At 46.0% G+C, this 9070-nt stretch overlaps 1 non-coding gene across 1 annotated transcript; it reads left to right on the top strand.

Annotated features, from left to right (window-relative positions):
- Positions 1-355: 355 nt before the first annotated feature.
- trnas-cga (transfer RNA serine (anticodon CGA)) lies at positions 356-437 on the top strand. The gene has a single exon. It is a non-coding gene; the product is annotated as a tRNA-Ser (tRNA).
- The last annotated feature ends 8633 nt before the right edge of the window (positions 438-9070 follow it).

The raw sequence follows: 9070 nt of genomic DNA, 5'->3' as shown, positions 1-9070 counted from the left end.
ATTTCCTTATCCAAGCTGTTTTTCTTCAATATCATGCAGCATATTCTAGAAATTTCTTAGAATTCCATATTACGGTTAAATATTGGATAGTTCAGCTCATTGCAATTATTTCTGCGTTCGGTTTCGGGCTGACGAGTTCGCATCACACTGATTATCACAAAGCCGCTAATGAGTCTTCACCATGAGAACAGAGTCAGAGAAATGAGAATCATGTTTTTATTCACCCGAAACATGACCGGATGCTGCTTCCATTGCACACCATTTAAGTAATATGACGTTTTTGCTTTCCACAGCAGGCCCTCACATCTTTTGGCTTTCCAATCAGAGCTTAACTTGCTAAACGGCTGTAAGTGCAGCTGTGATGGCCGAGTGGTTAAGGCGTTGGACTCGAAATCCAATGGGGTTTCCCCGCGCAGGTTCGAGCCCTGCTCCCTGCGATTCTGTTTCGTCTACGAAAGATTAATTCATAAGCCGATTTGCTCCGATTGGGATGCCTTTGAATGGTTAGATCAGACCTGAAGGGGATTGTGAAGTTGTCTGGAAATGTTCTTTATTCCCCTTTCTGGGTGACAGTATTAATTGAAAGCAGGACCTGTTCGTGTCAAGAAGTGATGCTGGGAGCTTGTATTTTAAGTTCCTGTATTCTTCTTATTATTATCCTTTGATATTCGATATTCCTGTATTCTGTGAACTATTTAACTTCTGCAAATATACAGATGAGATGGGACAAAGCTAGGACAACCAAAGTAAACTCTGGATGCTGTTTGGCAGCAACAGTCTAAATACCCAATGTACAGGTGAAAGGAAAGGAAATGGGGAGTTGCTTTTTTTCATCAGAAATGCTGAATAAAGAAAAACAACAATACTCCAGATTCGGTGAATCCAAAAGAGGACAGACAATTCTGAAAATACTAAGCAGGTCTGCCGCCCTGTCTGGAGATAAACCGATGAGGAGAAATGTCTTTTATCAGGGAGTCGTCAATGTTTGGACTTTTAACACCCAGAGAGAGCAGTGGAATCTGTGACATTGAATATGCTCAAGGGTGAGTTATGCAGGTATTTCAGCTGAAAGAGATTGAAGGGTGAGGGCGCTGGCAGAAAGTGGAGTTTAGCCAACGATCAGGTCCAGTATGATAGAAATTGAATGGTGGAGAAGACTCAAAGGGCCGAAAGGCATATTCCTCCTATTTCCGATGCTTTGACATTCTCTAAAAATCCATCTGTACAGGCAGTGTGGTTTGCAACATTTCGATGAGTAGACAGCAATACTGCAGCTCATGAGTGGTGTTGTGGTCATCCGTAGCAATCTGGCCTGCTTATTTTTTCTGTTATCTGATCTTATTATCTGTAACGCCATGGATTCCAGCTACCCCAATTAGCCAGCAATTGGAAGTGACCATAAAAATTATTTTTGTTCATACAAAACTTAACCAATTAAGGCAAGACGGAGATCTTTGGATGGCGAACCTCAGAAAGCTTATTGGGGAAACGGAATACTTAACAACTTGAGGCAATGTATTTTACAGTTTATCCGGGTGACCAGTCTGTTGAAGTCTAACCATTTGGAGACACGGTCTGTAACATGAATTCAACGTTCGCGGTGTACACGTGATTCATGCTTCGAGCTGCCGGGTAACAATACGAAACATACAGGAGCCCGTTTTGATTAATTTTTGTGGGCATCAGGTGCATTCGTTCAGGTTACTTAGAGCTTATTTTGCGTTTTCAAGATTGGTTAGGTTGCGATTCCATTGTCTAAGCGGTTCCTGCATTTTCTAGCAATACTCAAGCTTATGCAGCATTAAACAAAAATCCCATCTTTCCAATATATGTTTTGAAATCAATTCATTCGTTATATCCAATTCAAGGCCCATTAATTTTTCAATATCTATTTCATGAATGGCTCCTAATACAAATTAAATACGTGTATTTGATAAAGAATACGAAGTACCGAAAGTGAATTGGCTGCAGGAAGCCACAGATCAGTGTCGAAATTGTATCCTTGATCCTGTTACTCATTACAGTGAACACAATATTAAGATGACTTATTTTAAGAGGGGACTGACTAACGTGGCCCACTTACACTGCTGTATGGCACAAAGTCCTGAGCCCACAAGGGATGCAGTTGAAAGCGTCCAGCAAACTCAGCCGAGATCCATCATGTGAATTCAACGGCAGGGCCAAAGTGCAAGCAAAGAAGCCTTTCATCCTGCTCGGTTCATGCGCTTGAATAACACCACGCAAGAAATTCAGTATAGATGGGAAGACAATGCCCCCACATCAATGACGATGAAATCGCCAAGCGGGTCTTCTAAGGGGAAATCAGGGGAAACGTCATCAAGCTTTTAAGCAGAGAATTTACAAGCACACTCTGCAAAAGGGCCTCACGAAACTTTGCATTGCAGACCACCTCCCTGGGGAAAACAATCCAGCTGGCCAGCACATCTGGAGGCAAGCAATGAATATTGCTTCAACATGCTTCGAGGATGAGCTGGGTCAAACTTGCACTATCAGACAGTCCAAAAGTGGGGCAGATCTGCAGAAGCTCCCCCAAATACAACCAACAGCAACATGAAATCTATTTTCTGTGCCATGTGTTCTGTGACATTGATGCTGATATCGCATCACACTCTTCAGTCACGTGACGACCCAGAGAAGAACACTTGCAGCTCGGATATGCTCAAATAATTTGTCCATTGGTGTTATTTAGGCCTCGCTGGCTAGGCCAGCATTTATTTAATATCACCACCTTCAACACCTCTTTGATCCTTTTGTCTGTAACATCTTTTGATTATCTTCTCCTCTCACTGCCTGCTTATCCCCACAACCACCCCACCCTCAACTTCTTTCTCCCCCCGCCCCCCACCTTAGACCAGCTTATATTTCACCTCTCTCCTAGCTATACTTCAGTTCTGCCGAAGGGTCGTGAGGACTCAAAACGTCAACTGGTTTCTTCTCCACCGATGCTGCCAGACCTGCTGAGTTTTTCCAGGTAATTCTGTTTTTGTTTTGGATTTCCAGCATCCGCAGTAGCTTTTAGCTTTTTGTTTTTATCTCTGTGTTTAATTGACTGCCACTTCTCTTCAAGAAATGCCCTCTCTGAAGAAGTACTGTTCTGTTCTCCGACAGGATTTCCGCCTGCCTCTTCTGCCCTGCTCACCTTCATTGCTTTCCGTTTCTCTCCTGGTGTTTGACAAGGTGTTTACTAAAACCCGCTTTCACAGCCATATTTCCTTTCTCAGTGACTGTCTCCATCTCCGACTCACCCCACGTGGATTTCAACTGAAATTCCATCCCTCTTGTTTCGAACCCACCCAGGATTACAGGTATCTCTGGGACATAAAACGTTTCTCGGACTGCTGTTCCCGTCACATTCTGAGATCCACACTCAGTGCCATGTGCCGCTATATGAACACACTCGATCTCTCCCTCCAGCAGCACCACCGCACCCTTTTTCAAAGCTGCGCGTGCCCCCAGTTTCATTTTATTCTTCGCCTCATCCGTCGCCTCAGCAAGAAACTTTTTCTCTTTCTCTCAAGTGTTAAGGAACGCAAGTTCCAACAACTCATCGACACCAACACCCATCTGGGACCCTCCACCCCTGCTTGTCCCTCCGTCCCCACCCCATCTTCCAATCCCAGCCCCAGCCGCATATTCGCTATACCCCCTGACCTTCCCCTCTCCGATGCTGAACGTTCAGTACTCAGCAAAGGACTTAGCTTCATACCCTTACGCCCTCATCTCAATGAATTTCGGGTTTGGCATGATGCTGAACTCTTCTTCCGCCATCTTCGTCTCCATGCTCACTTCTTTGGGCAGGAGTCCTCTCCCCGTTCAATGGATCCTTTTATCCACCTCCAATATTCTCCTTCCACCTGGACCCCTCCCTCTGGATTCTTACCTTCTCTTGATCTTTTCATTGAGAACTGTCAGCGTGACATTAGCCGTCTCAATTTCTCTGCTCCTCTCACCCATTCTAATCTGTCTCTCTCTGAACTCACTGCACTCCATTCTCTCAGGTCCAACCCCAACATTGTCATCAAACCCGCTGACATGGGTGGTACTGTTGTTGTCTGGCGCACTGACCTCTACCTCGCGGAGGCTGAGCGTCAATTCGCAGACACTTCCTCCTACCTCTCCCTGGACCATGACCCCACCACAGAACATCAAGCCATTGTTTCCAGGACTGTCACTGACCTCATCTCCTCTGGAGATCTTCCTCCCACAGCTTCCAACTTGATAGTCGCCCAACCCCGGATGGCCCGCTTCTACCTCTTACCCAAAATCCACAAACAGAAGTGTCCTGGCAGACCGATCGTGTCAGCCTGTTCCTGCCCCACGGAACTCATTTCTCGTTATCTTGACTCCCTTCTCTCTCCCCTTGTCCAGTCCCTTCCCACCTACATCCGTGATTCCTCTGACACCTTACGTCACATCAACAATTTCCAGTTCCCTGGCCCCAACCGCTTCCTCTTCACCATGGGTCTCCAATCCCTCTACACCTCCATCCCCCACCAGGATGTTCTGAGGGCCCTTAGCTTCTTCCTTGAACAGAGGCCCGAACAATCCCCATTCACCACTACTCTCCTCCGTCTGGCTGAACTTGTTCTCACACTGAACAATTTCTCCTTTAACTCCTCTTACTTCCTCCAAATAAAAGGTGTGGCTATGGGTACCCGCATGGGCCCCAGCTATGCCTGTCTCTTTATGGAGTATGTGGAACATTCCTTGTTCCAGTCCTACTCCGGCTGCCTCCCACAACTCTTTCTCCGGTACATCGATGATTACTTCGGTGCTGCTTCATGCTCTCGTCGGGGCCTGGAAAAATTTATTAATTTTGCTTCCAATCTCCACCCCTCCATCATTTTCACATGGTCCATCCCTGACACTTCTCGTCCCTTCCTTGACCTCTCTGTCTCAATTTCTGATGATAGACTGTCCACTGATATCCATTACAAGCCTACCGACTCCCACAGCTACCTCGACTACAGCTCCTCACACCCTGCTTCCTGTAAGGACTCTATCCCATTCTCTCAGTTCCTTCGCCTCTGTCGCATCTGTTCTGATGACGCTACCTTCAAAAACAGCTCCTCTGACATGTCCTCCTTCTTCCGTAACCGAGGTTTTCCACCCACGGTTGTTGACAGGGCCCTCAACCGTGTCCTGCCCATATCCCGCACATCCGCCCTCATGCCTTCTCCTCCTTCCCAGAAACATGATAGGGTCCCCCTTGTCCTCACTTATCACCCCACCAGCCTCCGTATTCAAAGGATCATCCTCCGCCATTTCCGCCAACTCCAGCATGATGCCACCACCAAACACATCTTCCCTTCACCCCCCCCCGGCGGCATTCCGTAGGAATCGCTCCCTCCGGGACACCCTGGTCCACTCCTCCATCACCCCCTACTCCTCAACCCCCACCTATGGCACATCCCCATGCCCACGCAGAAGATGCAACACCTGCCCCTTCACTTCCTCTCTCCTCACCGTCCAAGGGCCCAAACACTCCTTTCAAGTGAAGCAGCATTTCACTTGCATTTCCCCTAACTTAGTCTACTGTATTCGTTGCTCCTAATGCAGTCTCCTCTACATCGGAGAGACCAAACGCAAACTGGGCGACCGCTTTGCGGAACACCTGCGGTCTGTCCGCAAGAAAGACCCAAACCTCCCTGTCGCTTGCCATTTTAACACTCCACCCTGTTCTCTTGCCCACATGTCTGTCCTTGGCTTGCTGCATTGTTCCAGTGAAGCCCAACGCAAACTGGAGGAACAGCACCTCATCTTCAGACTAGGCACTTTACAGTCTTCTGGGCTGAATATTGAATTCAACAACTTTAGATCTTAAACTCCCCCTCCCCCCATCCCCACCCCGTTTCTCCCCCCTCCCCCTTTTTTTTCAATAATTTATATAGATTCTTCTTTTCCCACCTATTTCCATTATTTTTAAATCTAAAACTAAAACTTTGTTAGTCTTTCCACCCCACCCCCACTAGAGCTGTACCTTGAGTATCCTGCCTTCCATTCTTAATTAGCACTTTTCTTAGATAATATCACCACCTTCAACACCTCTTTGATCCTTTTGTCTGTGACATCTTTTGATTATCTTCTTCTCTCACTGCCTGCTTATCTCCACAACCACCCCACCCTCAACTTCTCTCTCCCCCCGCCCCCCACCTTAGACCAGCTTATATTTCACCTCTCTCCTAACTATCCTTCAGTTCTGCCGAAGGGTCGTGAGGACTCAAAACGTCAACTGATTTCTTCTCCACCGATGCTGCCAGACTTGCTGAGTTTTTCCAGGTAATTCTGTTTTTGTTTTGGATTTCCAGCATCCGCAGTAGCTTTTAGCTTTTTGTTTTTATCTCTGTGTTTAATTGACTGCCACTTCTCTTCAAGAAATGCCCTCTCTGAAGAAGTACTGTTCTGTTCTCCGACAGGATTTCCGCCTGTCTCTTCTGCCCTGCTCACCTTCATTGCTTTCCATTTCTCTCCTGGTGTTTGACAAGGTGTTTACTAAAACCCGCTTTCACAGCCATATTTCCTTTCTCAGTGACTGTCTCCATCTCCGACGGAGTTTCTCTCTATGGAGACTTGCTGACTTCCTGCAGTCCAACTTGTACATGGTACACACTGCTGCTACGATGAGTCGGCCGTGGAGGAAGTAAATGTTTCTGGAAGTGATGCCACGCAATCGGGCTGCCTTTTCCCGGATGGTATCAAATCTCTTTAACGCTGTTGCAGCTGCAATCATCCAGGCAAGTGGAGTGTATTCAATTACGCTCTTGGCTTGTGCTTGTAGATTGTATTGAGACTCTAGGAAGTCAGGAGTTGAGCTACACGCCGCAAGATCCCTAGCCTCTGACCTGCTCCCCACTATTTATATGGCTAGACTAGTGCAGTTTCTGGTCAGTTGTAACCCCCAGGATGTTGATGGTGGTGGAAACAGCGATGGTAAAGCCATGGAATGTAAAGGAGAAATTGTTTTTAACTGGCACTGGCAATTGTCATTTGCCACTTCAGATCGCAAGCCTGGGTAGTGTGCAGGCCTTGTTGTATTTGAACATTGACTGCTTCAGTATCTGAGGGTCGAGAATGGCCTCAACAATCATCAGCGGGCATTGTCACTTCTGATCTCATGATAGATGGACTGTCATTGATGTAACAGATCAAGTTGGTTGATTTGAGGACACTATCCTCAGAAACCCAGGAATTGATGTCCCAGGAAAGAGATCATTGACCTCCAGAATCCAGAACCACCTTCCTTCGTGCTAGGTATGACTCCAAACAATGGAAAATTCCGCCCCCCCCCCCCCCCCCCCCCGCCCCCACCCCCGGCCCTTTGACTCCAGTTGTGCTCGGCTTCCTCGATGCCACACTCGGTCAAATGATGCCGTGACTTCAACGGCTGTCACTCTCGCCTCATCACTGGAATAGAGCCCTTTTCTCCATGTTAGACCCAGTATTATAATGAGGTTAGGACCAGTGCGGCCCTGGCGGAACTCAAACTAGGCGGTACCGAGAACATTGTTGCGATACCAGCATTGTAGCATGTGCTGGGACAGTTTGGCAAGGGGTGCGGAAAGTCCTGGAACACAAGTATTCAGAAATATTGTAAGAATATTGTCAGAGCCTCGAGCCGCTTCGTGACGTCACATGGACTTAACCGATTTGGCTGACGACTGGCATCTCTGAGGTGGTCGATGTGGACCTATATATACTTATGTTGCACTCTTAATCCGCTCAATTTTCATTTTGGATCGCTATCATAACAGCAGGAAATTCTAGAGTACTTCAGCAACTCAGGCAAAATCTGTGCAGAAGGAAAAATAATAATTGTTCCTATGATAGTTCGTCACAATTCCGAAAGGCTAGAAGAGTAATAATATGTCACCCAGTGAAACTGTGAACGGCAAAAAAATAATAATAATAATTAAAGGCATGGGCTCTGATTGGCTGGAAATCAGCAGGGAGGAAATGACGAAAAGGGTGCTCGGAAGAATGGATAGAGCACCATTCTGAGTCCATTCAGTCATCCGATGCGGTGCCAGCTCCCTGTAAAGGCCATCGAACAATTAAACAAACACAATAATGTATGGTTGAGGAATTTGCTTGGAGGAGTTGTGAATTATACACTGATGAGTAAGTTCCAAAAGGAAAACAAATTTGAAACAAGACTAAACCCTGTATCTGGTATGTAAGAAAAAATACATGGGGGCCGTATTTGCAGTGCTAATTGCTGGAATGAATGCAGCGTCTGCAAGGCTGTTTAGAGCCTCATCGAAAGATGAGGTGCTGTTCCTCGAGTGTATGTTTTATTTCCTTGGAAAATTGCAGGACTCCGAGGACCAGGAGATGAGGTCAGCGTTGAGAGTAAGTTCGTCGGTCACTTGAATTTTTCACTTATGCTTTATGGATTAATTAGTTAGCGCTTCTGTCAAGTTATCATTCGATTTTCGGCATCAATTCTTTCGAAGGTAACATTTGCTGAGATAGTTTCTGTACACTCCATAACTTATTGAACTAAGCCACTTGCAGCCAGAAGTTGATTTTAGTTCTATTCAGTTTTCCTGGGCCTATATATCTTCTGAAAGAAATGACCGAATAGGGCAATTAAAGGCTGAGCTGCTCACTGCAATTCAGAGATATTCAAATGAAGGATTACGATATTAAAATGAATCTGTGGGTTTTCCAGCTCTATCAGATTGCATGTCTGTTCAGACGAGTTGAGAATTTCAGGAAGCTGGATGGAGGTAACATGGAGTGGATTTAATTGGTGAATTTGGATAAATCGACTGTCCGCTTGACTGCACAAACCACCTTGAAAATTCATCTTCCTTTTCCATGTGTGTGTTGCTCTTATAAACTCTCTGCATTTTGCATTTCGTTACCAAAACGAGTCGCGAAATAAGTCACACCTACTTCTGAAAGGAAAAGATTTGTAGAGAATGTGTTTGTGACTTAAGTCAAATTATTTTTTAAAGAAAGCTCTCCGGGGCTAAGAACCCGACGCCTCTCGCCTATTCACGGAATGAAAGCGCATAAACGCCAATCATACAGCTAGAGTTTAAGG

The sequence above is a fragment of the Cetorhinus maximus genome, chromosome 21 (assembly GCF_964194155.1).
Source record: "Cetorhinus maximus chromosome 21, sCetMax3.hap1.1, whole genome shotgun sequence".
Lineage (NCBI taxonomy): Eukaryota > Metazoa > Chordata > Chondrichthyes > Lamniformes > Cetorhinidae > Cetorhinus > Cetorhinus maximus.
The sequence above is the reverse complement of the archived record's forward strand: the minus strand, read 5'-3'. Positions and strand labels throughout refer to the sequence as shown.